Raw genomic sequence first — 16662 nt, forward strand, 5'->3', positions numbered from 1 at the left:
CCTCCAGGATCAAAGACAAAACTTTGGGACTGGATTTTATAAGATCACCAAGGATGAGTCACCCCTAGAGGATCCATGTTAAACAGACTTACAAGATATGGGTATAAGCTCCAATTCTGGTTTAGTAAAAGTAGAAAATCCATATTTCCTTGTGATTATTAGTGATGGTTTTTTTTTAAATTCTAAAATTCTTTAGTTCTGGAATTAAAGAAACTTGTACTCCTGTATTTCTGATGTCACTGTGATTGAATTCAGGGTGCTTAAAAAGCAGTTGGGTAGTATATCACACACTGAGATGTTATACCTCTACTTCCGGAACATTTCCCGAAGACGTGGAGGATATAGGGAAAGCAATATACCCAAAGACTTTCATAAGAGCAATGTTATAGGAACCAATATTTAGAAGTAACTTAAATATTCAATAACAAGAGAATAGTTAAGTAAATTATGGTATGATTACTAGGTGGAATATGATATCATCATTAGTGACAATTTAGAAATGGTAATAAATCTGAAAAATATTAACTAAAGTAGCATAAAAGTGTATATGCGCTATTGATTGCAATCTTATATAAATATATGTATATAAAAAAATCTGGAAGGGAAGGAATATCTAAAACTTACGACAGTTATATTAAGTAGTGAGATCATGGAGGGCTTTTAAAAATTTTTATATTTTTCTCTCTTTCTCAAAGTTCAGCCAGTAATATAAAATTATTTCTGAAACTAAGAACATATGTTTATAGCTTTTCTGTTTTTTAGTATGTCTTTAATTCTGATTAGTAAAAATCAAGACAAAGAGTTGATTAAACATCGAGAATCCTCTACCTATATCCTGAAAGCCATTGACAATAACGTAAGGTACCACATGAATTCTTTTTGGTTATACCCAATTTTATTTCATACTTAATTTTATTTCACATATTGGACTTCTCTGTACTCTTTGTTTGACTAACTAACCTCTATCAGGGAGGAGAAAAATATCCCATCTCTGTTACAGTCTCTTAATTTTCTCATTCATACATCAGATTTGATTTTGTTTATTTCTTTGGGCCTACACTCGCTATTTGATCTTTAGCGTACACTGACAACACAGAATTTTTAAAAAGTAGTTTCTGGAATTATTTTGATTTAAAGCCACCCTTTTAAAATTTTTTTCTTAAAAAATATGTATGTCTATTTTTTTTTTATAAAAATAAATGATTCCATGGTAGGGTAGTTATTGATAGCAAGGGAATTCAGGTTTCTAAAACTCTAGTCAGGCTTCTGAGTGAACACTGTAAAAGGCATATTTTTAATATATAACATATTTAATATACTATGTAAATATACATACACAGAGAAAGACTTTATTTATATACACATATGTGCGCGCACACACACATAAACGGAGCAGTAACCTTTGAATTAATTAATTTTTCCTTTTTTCTGTTGCATTGTTCTAGAAATCCCAAAGGGAAAATTAAGTGGTTTTGCCTTTGACCCAGGTCACAGGTTACATTTTTCTTGTCAATTTCTTTGGAACTTCTTTTGAGAAGTTTATATCAGCTTGATGTCTTCAGAATAACCATTATCTGAATGAAGACAGAGTTTTAAAAACTTCTAAAAATCTTTTGTCAGGGATATTGAATTTTTCTCTCTTCTTTCTGCCTCCTCCATTTCTGCTGATTTAGTCCTCAATTTGTTCAGCAAATATCTATTGAGCTCCTCCTTTGTGCCAAGACTATTTTAGAGAAGAAGGAAAAAGCAATCAACAAATTCCATCTCCCCTGGAGTTTACAATTATTGCTAACTAGATTTAACAAGAAGAGTAGTGGGAGAGGTGATATCTAAGAGAAGCCCACAGTTTTGGCCTTTCCCCTGTGACAAGACAGCATTGCTGGACCAACACAGAGTCGGTGGCTATCTTTGAATTAGTTGTGAATGGAGGAGAACCTGCATCCTTTTTCCTGGATCCCTTATTACTATATTATTTTAAGTTATATGTATGCATTGTGTGTTATGTATAATGAGACACATTACTTTGTGTCTCTCTCAGTAACAAATTTACTAACAAAGGAGGTAGAGTGCATCTTTTGTTAATAAGGTATTACTGTTATTGAAAATCCAAAGGACAAAGTGATTATTTACTTTGCAGAAGGATTATTTATTTTATGTTCTCACAGTGACTATATGTAAAGGTGAGCTATGCAAGTGAATTTGTAACCCCGTTTCCAAAATATTATTTATACTTAATAGAAATATAAAACAAAGTTCATTGGGACTATCTGGTTAAAATTAAAAACAAAAACAAACCAACAACACTCTTTTTCCCCCTGGGAAATAAAGTTAGCTACTTTTCTTTAAAAGCCTGTGAAGAACTTTTACATATTTAGAATATAATATTTGAGTAAAAAGGAGATCCAGATATTATTTCAAATGTGCCTCCTTTGGTCAAATTACTTAATACAGCTATTTCCAAATTCCATATTCACATACAAATTGTCTCCCATTTTAGTTCTGATGTTACAGTGACAGAAAATATTTTATTGACCACTTAAAAATAAGTTCTGAACCACATGACAGTTTGGAGAATCATGGGACGAATACACTTTGAAGGAATTTATGTGAAGTACAGTTAATCCATTCATATGTAGACTGACATGGCAAAGTAGAGTAGGGTTTACTTCAGATATAACCAAAATTCTCCAGTTTTGCAGATTTTGCTATAGTTTATTCAATTTCACAAACTCCACAGACATTTAATGAATGACTGCTTGCTTTTCAATACTAGATATTCTTACATAGGAAGGAAAATCTACCGACTTGGAAACATGGCCAGAGGGTCAGACTAATGCTTCTCAGTCTTGAGAGTACACCACGCTGGGTCTCTGTAAACCAGCATCTAGCACTAGGGAGGCAAATTACCACAGCTCAGTAAAAGCTGAGAAAATACCTAAGCAGGTTAACACAGCATATTGGTTTGGTGTGCATCTTTAAGCCATGCACATGATTCATTCTGTGTAATTCACTATGTCTGCTGGAACAATCTAGGATCCTGACAAAGCACCATACAGACACACAATTAATTTGTCTTTATTATGCACATGAAGTTTTTAAAGGTGAGGTTGATTTCTGTTGTCATACAACACATGTGTAAAATATTTATACTGGCCACTAGCTTTCGAATTCAGAAAATGCAAACTAATTTTAATCTCAGCTGAAGTAAAACGATTAGAAGGCAGATCTACCCTGAAATGTGATTTAATGTGTTCCATATTCTGGATTACACATTTTATTTGCTGATTCTTTGCTGTCATGTCTTATAATTTTTCTGCACAACTTCTGTGTACCAAGCAAAATTGTTAATTCAGAGGACAGAAATGATGTTGTAGTTCTTATTCCTCTTACATACGTATGTACTACATACTTTTCCTAATTCATGGTCTATAGTGTAGGGAACTGGATATATTATCAGTGCTTTATAAATACTTCTAAACTTAATTTCCCTAATTCATAGCCTGTAGCATGGGGGGCTGGGTGCATCCAAAGTACTTTATAAATAATTTTAAACTTGATTTGATTCTGAGGACAAGTTTATGCTTTTTTAGGGTCACTTGTTTGGGATTCTCAGTGCTGCTATTCTCTACATATTAAAGGAATTCCCTCAGTTACTCTCTAAAATGTTAATTTGTGGGGCGCCTGGACACCTGGGTAGCTCAGTGGGTTAAAGCCTCTGCTTCAGCTCAGGTCATGATCCCAGGGTCCTGGGATCAAGCCCCACATCGCATCGGGCTCTCTGCTCCTCAGGGAGCCTGCTTCCTCCTCTCTCTCTGCCTGTCAAATAAATGATCTCTGTTTGTCAAATAAATAAATAAAATCTTAAAAAAAAAAAAAAAAGAAAAGAAAGTCTTGAAAAGATAAAATAAAATGTTAATTTGTATTTTATTTAACATTTTTAATGATACATAATAATTTGAAATTAATGCCAGAAGATATTTCCATTTTACTATTCTAAAGCAGGCAAAATGCGATATGAAAAGGGGGAAAAAATGTTAATTATAGACTTCAGCATTCTATGTTGGATCTTTTAGTTGTTCTGGTCAGAAAAACAGGTTTTAAATGGCCTAAGGGCCAGAGCACTGTTTTACATTCCTGTTTGGAGGCTTCCAACGGCAACTGTAAGATTCTATTTAGTACTACAACTGGAGAAAAGCTCATAATAATGTATAATAGAAAATATCATTTAGACTTATTACTCAGGCATAAAATAAACAGGTTCCTTTCCAGATATTTCATGAAGTATTAGATTAAGCACCATCAAGTTTTGGCCTATTAATTTGTTTATAATATGCAAAATAATTTAATCACTCTATTTCCTATATGAATCACAAGTACTATCGTCATCATTATTTAACAGTTAATCTCCTTTCACAAGGCAGATAGGGGTTTATGAGCAACTTTAAATAAAAATGCCAAAGAAACTGATTTACATATAAAAGAAAAGCAAATAGAGGAACCTTTTCTTACATGGCTTTGTGGCATCTCTGCCCACCCCCTCTTCTCCACAGTCCCTCATCTGTGGCAGTAGAAGGAAGATAGGAGTCTCATAGCCAAAGATCAATGCAGGGAATTTGTACCCTATCCAGCTTTGGGCAGCCTGCCATTATCCTTCTGCAACCACACCTATTCACCTCCCACTAGGGCAAAGAAGGGCCCGACAGACACGATACCAGAGAGAAGCAAAATGGTAGGGAGGGTAGAGCTTGATAAAATGAAAGATGAAGAAGTGAAATGGGTTTGAAGCTTTCTCTCATTAACGATCCAGACTTCAGTTTCCTCATTTTGTTACTCATTTCTATGTGGCTGGACACAGTGGATTGCACACATGTTCAACTATGTTCTAGGCAAAAAGGGAGACAGGAAGAAGGAGATTATAATCTACATGAATCAAAATGGGGTAAAATTCAAACATAGAATTTATATGGTTAAGAGCTAGAAAATAAAACAAGACAGAAAACAAATGCAACAAAAATTCACAGAATGGTGGATCAGTGTGGCCTGGACGGTATACCCTGAAAAAACCATGTAGAGAAGGGAAGGTTTAAACTAGACTGGAGAAGTTAGGAGATTGAAAGTGTAACCTCATGGTGGGGAATAAACCTAAAAAATATGCAGAAAAAGAAACAAAGAAGGGAACTAAAGTAGGATTCCTTTAATATGAAATATCCAGAATAGGCAAATCCATAGAGAAAGAAAGCAGATTAGTGGTTGCCAGGGCCTGGGGGGAAGGGGGAAAGGGGAGAGACTGCTTAATGGGTACAGGATTTCCTTTTGAGGTGATTAAAATGTTTTGGAACTAGATAGAGGTGCTGGTTGCACAGCTTGAAGAATGTGCTTAATACCACTGAGTTGTGCACTTTAAAATAGTTAATTTTGTGTTCTGTGAATTTTGCCCCATAAAACAACAACAACAACAAAACAAAAAGTTTAGGGTTTGAGGCAGCCTAAAAGGAGGGGAAAGGAATTTCCAGTGTAAGAAAACAAAGTCTGGAATAGTGCGTAAGCATGGATTGAGGGAAACTCTGCCGAGATCGATGCATTTGAAGTGAATGTAGCACGTGTATGTGAGTAGGAGAAATATGGCTGGAGACAGAGATTTTAGGTCAGATGAGAAAGGGTCTGGAATGCAGGCAAAGGAGTGTGGGTTTTATCTTATAAGGAGTGGTGAGATTCCAGGTCTTGAGAAAAAGAGTGAGATGATTTAATCAGGAGATTAATTTGGCAGTAGTGTGCAGGGAAAACAGGAGGCTATCGCAACATCTGGACATAAAATGAGGAGGGCCTGTAGGAACAAAGAGGTAGGGAAAATGAGACCGATCTGCTAATAAACCCTCTGTTTCTGGCTTGGTACAAGGTAAGTGCAAATTGGAGGATACACATTAAAAATTTTATATTGTCATAACATGCAAGCCCATCATTTTGCATTCTACTGAAGTAGCCACAATGGATTGAAAATTCCTTCACCTCCGAGTTACAGCACCACCTCCCTAAAGAACAAATGGACTGGACTTTGTGACTGAGTCCTATGGGGCAGTCCTCAGCAACGGACTCATTTTTATGGCATGTTTACTATGTGTCACACACTGTGCTAGCCACTGGGACTGTTGCAGTAAGCAAGACAGACAGGTCCCTTCCCTTATGGAGCTTCCTGCATCATAGACAGCTCTTTGTCACAGGATTGCTAGAAATTAAAGGGAGGCATGCTTCCACTCAGCGTGAGGGAAGGATTCCAGTTGCTGCAGTTGGGAAGGCTGCCTTGTGAAGAAGCAGATACTTTGTCAGTAGAGACATTCATGTGGAATTTGAATGGCCATCAGTCAAGGAGTCTTGTCTGATAGGACAAATGAACTAGACGTTTTATAGGAGATAACGTAGCAATTCCCTCATCTGTAATATTAACTTCATAGACTTATTTCTTTTGCTATTGACCATATTGGAAAACCAGTGTCTGCTAAGTGTCTGGACATTTTCGTCAAGACCCGTAATTACATTTCCCTAAATTTGAATGCGCGTTCAATTTTAAGCATATCCGTATGGTTGGTTCCATAGTTCTTTTTTTTTTTTTTTTAAGATTTTATTTTTATTTATTTGACAGAGAGAGACACAGCGAGAGAGGGAACACAACAAGTAGGGGGAGTGGGAGAGGGAGAAGCAGGCAGGCTTCCCGATGAGCAGGGAAGCTGCAGGACTCCATCCCAGAACCCTGGGATCATGACCTGAGCTGAAAGCAGAAACTTAACGACTGAGCCACCCAGGTACCCCCCCCCCCCCGTCATAGTTCTTTTTAAAGAAAATACAGTTCTGATGGGTTCTCAGCCATCATTTAATTCCACCTTTAATATTTGTGGTAAGTTCCTCTTCCAAGTGATGTTTTTTTACAAGTAATGCAATATCTACAGAAGTGAGTTATCTAAATCACAGTCACACTGCTAATCTTAAAATCATTTGTTCTTCCTCCTGTGATGTATGGCTGTGGTTGAACAAGACCAGCCCTGACTACCCATTTTGGTAATGTCTTCAGTATTCCATTTTGCCGTGGGTGAAAGTTCAAATAACTTTTATTATTCAATGTTTTTACTTAGTTATTACAGTCTTCCAACTGTTATTGTTAATATTTAGCAGCTGGAATTTTCACAGATTAATTGCACTTTGGAGGATCCAGAGGACTGACTCCCACGGGAGTGATATTCTAACTGGATTTGGGGGAAAATTCTAGAGTGCTTTTAAATAAAGGACATTATGGTCATAAGGATTTTTTTAGTGGTTATGGCATTAGATGAAGAAAAAGTTTAGCTGCAGAAGAAGAAAAATCATTTTTCTTCAAGTCTATTAGAATATTTTGTTAATCCTGATATGAGGAAGTGGTGATGGAACATGGGGGCTTAAGTGGGTAGAAGACGAATCAATGAAACAAGATGGGATTGGGAGGGAGACAAACCATAAGTGACTCTTTTTTTTTTTTTTTAAAGATTTTATTTATTTATTTGACAGAGATCACAAGCAGGCAGAGAGGCAGGCAGAGAGAGAGGGGAGGAAGCAGGCTCTCTGCAGAGCAGAGAGCCCGATGCGGGGCTCGATCCCAGGACCCTGGGATCATGACCTGAGCGGAAGGCAGAGGCTTTAACCCACTGAGCCACCCAGGCGCCCCCCATAAGTGACTCTTAATCTTACAAAACAAACTGAGGGTTGCTGGGGGGAGAGGGGTTGGGAGAAGGGGGGGTGGGGTTATGGACATTGGGGAGGGTATGTGCTTTGGTGAGTGCTGTGAAGTGTGTAAACCTGGCGATTCACAGATCTGTATCCCTGGGGATAAAAATACATGTTTATATATAAAAATTAATTAATTAATTAATTAATTTTTAAAAAACAATATTTTGTTAAAATAGCACATTTTCACTAAAATATGTATAAAAATTTAAATTGTGTCTAGAACAGTATCTAATATGTTGTGGGTACTCAGTACATATTTGTTGAGAATTGTTCATTGAATGTGGAGTTATGGTGGACAAAGCACTTTGAGTAGAAAAATTATATGAGCATAGGCACCAAAGTAGGGAAAATATGAGTTTAGATAAAAACAGAGATAGTCTCCTGAAGGTAGAATTTGTATATAATTACCCATGTGAAAACTTTGGTGGTTTCTTAATTTCCGTACAGTATATAAAATACCAATGATGATGACTTCTGATGCTTATATCTGAAATGAATAGCTGAACTTAAATGTAAAAAGTTATTACCCATGACTAATCTGGATTTTCGAGGTCTCCTGGCTGTACCCTCAGTTCCTGCTCTAGCTCTTCTTCTAACTTCCTCTTTCCCATTGCCCCTCTCCTCCTCACCTCCCTCATTTTTGGTGTTTCTTACATTCTGTCTCTTTTTTTCTTCTTTTTTTTTCTGTCTCTGTTTCTCTCCCTCAGTGGCTGTTTTCCGTTTTTCTTTCTGTTTCCCAGTTCCTAGTATCTCTCTCTTTGGTTGGGTCTCTAATATGGAAATTAAATGTATTTTTATCTACTAGTCAAATGATGAAGTAGGGATGTCCTCTGAATTTAAAATGAACAAAATGTTCATGTTTATGAACATGTTTATGTTGCTCTTTCTGAGGTGAAATGAAATTGGTTATCACTTATACATGGACTCCAGTGGATTTTATAAAAGATTTTTGAATCACTAATCTTCACACTGAGAGAAGGGGTTCAATGGACCTTGATTTGTAAATCTAGTAAAACATAGTAGCTTGTTGAGATAACTCGTATTTGTCTCTAACAACCTTAGTTTCATCTCTTTTTTCCAAATGGTGGGTATACCAGATATATCACATGATCCTTCAGGATCTAGTTTTTTTCTTTAATTATTTTTATTAACATATAATGTATTATTAGCCCCAGGGGTACAGGTCTGTTAATATTCAGGCTTATACACTTCCCAGCACTTACCATAGCGCATACCCTCCCCAATGTCCATAACCCAACCTCCTTCTCCCTACCTCCCAACCCCCCAGCAACATTCAGTTTGTTTCATGAGATTAAGAGTCTCTTATGGTTGATCCCATTCTGTTTCATTTTTCCTCTTCCTGCCCTCCCACAACCCCCTGCCCTGCCTCTCAGATTCCTCATATCAGAGAGATCATATGATGATTGTCTTTCTCTGATTGACTTATTTCACTCAGCGTAGTACTCTCTAGTTCATCCACATTTATTATGTCTTCATATATGCCATTACACAAGAGCTGGAACTTTTGTCTGTTTTGTTCATTCTTTATGCTCGGTGCCCAGAACACTGCTAACAAGTATCAGATGCTCAATGAATGATTGTCGTTTTTTTATTTCAAATCTACTGTCTCATTCTACTTCTAGTCCTAAATAGCTATCATGACTTTTTGGAGTAATATTGCCACTAGGATAATTTAGTTTATATTTGATTTATAAATGTAACCATATGATTTCATGTTTAGAGAATGCTTTCTCTCTGTTCAGTCTACCCTTTACTCCATAGCTTAAATCTTTCGCCAAAATGTCATTTAACTATCCTTCTAAAGGACTGTTCTTTAATTATCTCAAGCACCAAAAAAGTAATCTAGCTATTGATAGTAATATTTAATATTTGTTGAGTACTTATCAGGCTCTATTTTAAGCATCGCCTACATTATTTCATTTTATTCTTCAAACAACCATAGAAAGTACACACTATTATCTCTCTTTTGCAGATGAAGAAATAAGCACAGAGAGGCAAAAATAACCTTCCAGGTGATGAAATGAGGATTTGAACTCAGGCAGTTTGAATACAGACACCCGGTCTTATACTCTTTAACAAAAGCCTAATTTTGTAGTGTTTAACTTGGCAGAGAAAGAGATGTCTACACTCTACCAACACCGCTACCTCCATTCCACACGTAACAGATCTACAGAAGTATAACCATATTCAGGTGTAACTATGGATTAGATCTAAACTTTAAGTTGTTCAGGTCCACTGCATCAGTTTATGTGTTTTGTAAGTGCTAAGAAACTGGAAGTACTTATTCTTGTTACCTGTGACGAGGTAAATCATGTCACCAAATCTTTAAATTATATTCAGTAATTCCACCATCACTTAAAACCACCACTGTTAAGAGATTGTTCAGTTCCATTTTTCTCTCCCTCTTAGATTCCTCTTAATCAAAATCAAGCCTCTTTTTTTTTCTTTTCTTTCTTTCTTTCTTTCTTTTTTTTTTTTTTTTGGTCATCCCAGGATAGAGAGGTAAGTTCAATAGCAAATTTTGTATGGCTAGTGTAAAAATCTAGGGAAGGATAGAATTGGCTCTTCTTGAGTCTGGCCACTGATGGAATCCATCAGCTGTTTAGGGGGAGGATGGTGAGAAATTTAGTTTGATGGGATTAAAAATTAGTCATTTGAGTGTGTTCATATACTTTCACTTTCCCCCAATCCACCAAAGAGAATCTTCTTTTGATAATACAACACCCTCTTCCCTTACCCTTAGAAAAGTTGATCTTACAAGGTCATTGCCTATTTTTTGTGAGGAAGTGCTAGAGAATATAAGTAGAAAGGGACTGAATGGGAAAACCTGGAGGACATGATAAAGTGCTGAACAGGGGAGGAAGAGGGAAAGATAATAAATTTACTGGGCTGGGAATAGAGAAAACGTTTAGTGAGGTGTTTGGGTGGGGAGACATTTTGGAGAGTGTGGTAAATGAAAAAAATTGAAGGATGTAGGGAAAAGGGATATGAGAAGGTTGCTTGTTATTATGAACTGAATGTTCTATAACATGTTTTGAGGGATCTGAGTGGAGAATAGAATTCCTTTTAATCTTGCAAGGAATGAGGAGCAGCCCAATTATGTGTTGAGTTGTGTTTCTTTCCTTCCTTAGTGGGGGAAGATAGGTAGTAGGCTTGGGTGGTTTTGAGCTTGAGGTTCCCAAAGAACCTCAGGTAGGGGTGTCCGAAAAAAAATTGGAAATGCAGAATTAGAACACTTGCAAGAATAGTTGTAGTTGCCGATAAAAATTTGTGAGCTATAAACAAGCAGATTTTATGGGTAAGAGTGAACCAGGAAAGAACTTTCAGGACACATAAGATAGAAAAGCTCAGAAAGAAGAGGTACCAAGAAGAGGCGCTGAAATCATAGTCATGTGACAGGATAAGAGCTAGGAGAAACTGGTCTTCAGGCAAATAAAGAAGGAGACCATTTCAGTGGTAAAGGATGGACAAAATACCAAACACTGCAGAAGACCAATGTGCCGAAGCCAGCTCAGACCGGCTTGTGAAAGTGAGCTGTTAAAATTTTCAGGGTTTCTGAGAGCCCATTATTATCCACAGCCATTATTTAAAATACAATGGTTAAAAATAAATAAATAAATAAAATAAAAAATAAACTAAAATACAATGGTATATACTTGCAATTAAACAAGTTATGTTTAAAAAGAAAAAAAAAACAAAAGCAATAAACACACCTCGGACATCACTTCCTAATTGTTTTATATTGTTGTTTTCCTCTCGATTGTGTCTGAGTGGTAGAAATGCAATGTGGCCTGAGCCCCTGCTCCAGCGCTGCCCACCCCAGCGCTCTGTGATGTTATGTCAATAGCCTCTGCTCAATCCTGGGGGGAGTATTGACACCACAGAAACTGGCAAACACTGCAAATCGGGGCATTTTCACCTGTAAGGAGAACCACTTGTTAAATATTTATCAGCACAGCTTTGGATAAATAGAGTGAAAATCAAGAAAAGTCTAAAGAATTTAGCAAGAAGGAAACAGTGTATGAATTTTGCCTTAGTGTCAGTAGAAAGGTGGGCAAAAACCACAGTAAAGTGGGTTGAGGAGTAAAATAATAGGAAGTGAAGACACATTTTCAAATTGAGTTAAGGCAGATTTTTTTTTTTATTACTTACCCTACAGTACATCATTAGGTTTTGATGTAGTGTTCCACAATTCATTGTTTGCGTATAACACCCAGTGTTATTGTTGATTTTTGTTTTAGGTATTGGGCCCACAGAGTATATACAATGCTTTTGTACCTTCTTAATCTCCAAAAAAGGAATAATGTGAGCAAATTTGCTTTATGGTGGAAACCTCTCTGATAGAAAGTCTTAAGGAACTAGTTATCTACAAAACACATTTTGGGAAACGCTGCTGTAGTATTTAGCAAATGAGATGATATTGGTTATAAGTTTGAGTGAGATAAATATTTCTGTTATTAAAGTTTCTTAGTGTTCTAAAGGAACAATGTCAAGAATGGCTGTTGCATTTTGTTGAGTCTTTTTTTGCGTTGAGATAATCATCTACTTTCTTTTAAAACTTGACCTAGTGCTCTGACACGTTATTTAATAAATGTTCTGGAGGTAAATCTTTGCCTGAAGTAAATCCAACCTGATTGTGGTGGTTTGTTCTTTTAGTATATGATTGAATTTGTTCATTAGCATTTTATTTATAGCTTTAAATCAATATTACTAAGTAGAACTGGTATTTTTCTCTTCATTTTCTGTTAGGTTTTAACATCAATATCATGCTACTTTTGAAAAAATTGGTCACTGTATTTTTTTCTATTCATAAATAATTTTGTAACAAGAAAATTATCTCTTCCTTGAAAGTTAGAAAAAAAAAATCTAGAAAATTATCTAGGCCCAGAGCTTTTGGGGAAGTAATTCTTTGATAAGTTTTCAGTGGCTTTCATTGCTAATTATTTTTCTATTTCTTAAGGCAACTTTTGCCACTTCTACCATTTCAGACAAATTAGTTTGAGTAAATTGCCCCTTGGTCTGCATTACTATCTACTTACATCTGAGAGACGATTTTTAGCAGAACATAAAAAGTTGGATGAGTAGGTATGAACGGCCCCTGTCTCATGTGGGTTGTGTTGAAATGTCAGGGGTTCAGATTTGAAAGAAGCCAATTGGTGAATGGGAATGAGTAGAAGGATTCATAATCTAATTAATAAAACCAAGCTGTGTTTAACTGACTGGATGGAGAATGTGAAAGAAAACTTGGTATACATTACCCCCAGAACCGCTCTTGTTTCTTCTCTACAGTAGCTAATGTTTGGAAACGGCTCCTTCTGTGTGTGGTACAGTGCAATTCTAAGTGGGTACAGAAAGGAGATTATTGATCTTAGTTATAGGAAGGGTTTGGGGAAAGATTATAGAATCCCGTCTGTCTCTGAAAGCTGCAGGAGCCAGCCCAGTTTTCTGTTCGATCTAACTCTTAGGACCATGAGCTAAGAATACTTATCTTTACCTTTTTCTTGTTTTTAATGAACGCATATGTATTTCAAAGGGAAATTGAGACCAGTGTCAAGGAAAGCTAGTATGATTTGCTCTTAACTTGGAGTCAGCATTCTTTAATTTTTTTCAGATAGAGATTTTGTTCCCGTTTTTCTTTATTAATATTCTTTCCTTTTTCCTCCCATATACTTAAGCCCTTTTTAGTTTAATTGAATGTAAAACAAAAACAAAAACAAAAACAAAAACCTCAAAGTGATAATCCATTAGAGATAAAAATTGTCCCTCATGTGTTATACATATTATATGCAATGAATAGTTTTGGTGTGGATATTCCTTTCGTTTTTGACTAACAAATGAGAGAGCATTTATGTAAATTGGTCTGATACAGGTTGGTAATCAGTCAGAAAACAAAACGTACCAGTCTAAAATACTGACGGGTCAGAGTTTTCTGTAGAAGAATATGTCCCATTCTGAAAACAAATAATTACTTTATTATTAGTGTTGAGTCTGTGTTAAGAGAAGTACTAAATAGTGCTAGAGAAACAACAACAAAAAAATTCATTGGCTATAGTTTATATTCTTTCATGTTAGAAATAACAAAATGGGCAAACATTTTATACTCATAATCCACTACTTTGATGTTACATATCAGGTAATAGGATAGTTTTTGCAAGTTTCAAGTTTGCAAAGCTATAAAATTAAAAAAGAAAAAAGTTGGAATTTTGTGTAGGTTAGATTGTGTAGTTCATTGGGTCTGGAAGTTCGGGCTATTAAGGCCCCTATGATAAAGCTTTTGGCACTAGATGCTGTTTTGTCTTTATGGAATGTACAGCTATTCTCAGATCCCTGAGACCTTCGTAAGAGCCAAGGATATGAATCCTGAGACCTTTGGCACATTTTCTTGAATTCTTTGCTCTCTGGGTCTTCCTCTTAAAAATCTCCACATGGAATATGCTACGTCTCCTGTCCCTAAATGGTTGTGATACATGACTATACTTTCACTGTAGGCTTAATAGCCATGTGCCATCTAGAATGAGGTTCTGTATTTTAATAATAGCATATTTGCTATGTATAACTTTTAGCAAACACCTGTCTTTTGAGATTATTAATCTTTTTAAGATCTAGTTTTTTTGAAGTCTGTCCAGTAATATAGGTGTCATTATTAATTTGATGTAAAAGATGGATGAGATAAAGAACCTTAACCCATGATCAGTGACAGAGTAGGAAAGTAGGTAAAGTAAATCTAATACATGTCTCTTTAAGAAGATTCTCCAGCCCTGTGTGATTTACAGTTGGTAGTCTGTTGGTTACTTCTAGAGAATATTAAAATCAAAGAAAACAAACATTCCAAATGAAATCTAACAGAAAAAATAAATTTATTTTTTCCTTACATTTTGGCAGCCTAGTTGTCTAAGACTTTTGAGTATGTGTATATCAAATGTTTTGTGTTTTTTTTTTTAATTGTTCAGATTTGAAAGACGCCAACTCTAAGCCAGTATATAAGACCATTTTCTCAAACAAGAGTTGCCCTTTCACGGTAGGTAAATGCAGAATTTATTTTACTAAATTGGTATTTTAAAGCATTGTTTTAAAAGAACATGCAAATTCTTCATAGTATTTTGTTGTAAAATTTCTTAGAGAGCTTATTTTGGCTATCAGAATACTTTCTGCTTTGTAATTTACCAGTCAGTTGAAGGAGAACATAATAATGTATTTGTGTAAGACAAAACAAAGATAAGAGAGTGACCTAGAAGTTAAAAAATAACTTAGATCCTTAGAATTAAGTCTCAAGTACAAGTATATTATTTTAGTTTCCTGTGATACTTACAATTAAATTGAGATAAAAATAAAAATACCTTGCCTGGTTCCCTCTAAGACATGCATCCATGATCCTTGCTCACAAAGGAGAAACTAGTTTCAATATCTAATACTAATACACATATTTTTTTTTATTTGGGGAGTTAAAATATGATACTACAGTTATTTATTTTATTGCTCACATTTTTCCAGCTCCCAGTGGCCAAAGCTGAAAGATTTTGAGCAATAATATAAATGGCTATAGTACTGGATTATAACTCCCCAAATAAAATAGATATACATTATTCCACACTGATATAGATAAGTGACTGAATCAATAAATAAATGTGTAGTTAAATATATACAGGTTTTGTATATTAATTATACCTCAGTAAAGCTGTTAAAAAAGAAAAAGACTGAGGAACTACCCTAGATTTGGAGGAGAATAAGAAGACATGGCAGCTAAACACAATGTGGGATCCCAGAACTGAGAAAGGGCATTAGTGGAAAAACTGATGAAGTCCAAAGAAAGTAGTTTATAGTATTTTCCAATGTTAATTTATTAGTTTTGATCATTGTACTGTGGTTGTAATAGGTCAACAGCCAGAGAAGCCAAGTGAGGGGTACATGGGAGTGTTCTGTCTTTGCAACTTTTCTGTAACCCTCAAATTATTTTGAAATGAAAAGTTCTTTAAAAGTCCCAGTGGAGTCCCTAAATAATCATTTTCATTGATTTATAGGGCGACTTTCTGTTTGTCTGCACATCTTAAAACAGAGAGAAGCAGGGGCATTCTTTTCATCAAGGGTACTCTTTGAGTTGTGTTTCTTAATCCTAGCCATATACACTGCAGTCCCTACCTCCACAAGTTCGGCCTTCACTTAATATTTCAGAGAGTTACTTCCAGTCCCCTAGAAGACCTGTGTGTGGGAAATGCCATGAGGCTCTGCCTCCTCGGGAACCATCTCTTAGCAAGTTTTTAGCTGGTGATGATCAGGGTCTGATGTGAATTTTCAAACCCAAACTGTAAGACTGTTCAGATCTCATTAATAATCCCTTGGCCCACCAATCTTCACTACCGAAGGCAACATCTGAACTCAGAATTAGGAGAAGGAGAAGTTGTATAGTTGAATGGTGAAAATGAGGGAAGATCATACTGTTTTTAGGTCAAATGTCTGGGAATTCAGTGAGTACAAGTACTACTAAGGGAACTTTGATTCTTAAAGAAAAATCAACAGCAGCATTAAGTTTGCTTAGAAAATCAGTATAACTTTAGAAAAACCTGAAGCCATTTCAAATCGAAAGACCAACTTCTTGATAGAAGACAAAGTAAGGGACCAGTATATACTTTGGCATCTAAACGTGAGTGTTTGGTCTCAATCCAAGCATTTGGGCATAAAAATGAAATGCTAAGTATTAGGAATTCCTGTATGAAGTTTTTTATTTTTTGCGGGCAACTCTGTGTGTTCAACCAGTTTCATGAACTACACTGTTTTACACAGTTCAAGGGAAACACGAAAAAACAGAAGTTTGTACCTAGAGCAGTGAAATTCCTAGAGACAGCAGGCAGCATGGTGGCTGGCAGAAGCTGGGAAGAGGGACAGATGGGGAGC

General features: G+C 35.8%; 1 protein-coding gene across 4 annotated transcripts in view; it reads left to right on the plus strand.

The window, feature by feature from the left end:
• The window catches only part of PPARG (peroxisome proliferator activated receptor gamma), a 132456-nt gene that overhangs the window by 8576 nt on the left and 107218 nt on the right, over window positions 1-16662 (plus strand). For 2 of the 4 annotated variants that reach the window (XM_059161771.1, XM_059161773.1), the window contains exon 2: window positions 14724-14791. The exons of the other annotated variants lie outside the window; for them this stretch is intronic. The gene's annotated coding sequence lies outside the window, so the exon portion shown is untranslated. The remainder of the gene's footprint in view (window positions 1-14723; window positions 14792-16662) is intronic. 4 annotated transcript variants of the gene reach the window in all.

Source organism: Mustela lutreola, chromosome 2, assembly GCF_030435805.1.
Source record: "Mustela lutreola isolate mMusLut2 chromosome 2, mMusLut2.pri, whole genome shotgun sequence".
NCBI classification, from domain to species: domain Eukaryota; kingdom Metazoa; phylum Chordata; class Mammalia; order Carnivora; family Mustelidae; genus Mustela; species Mustela lutreola.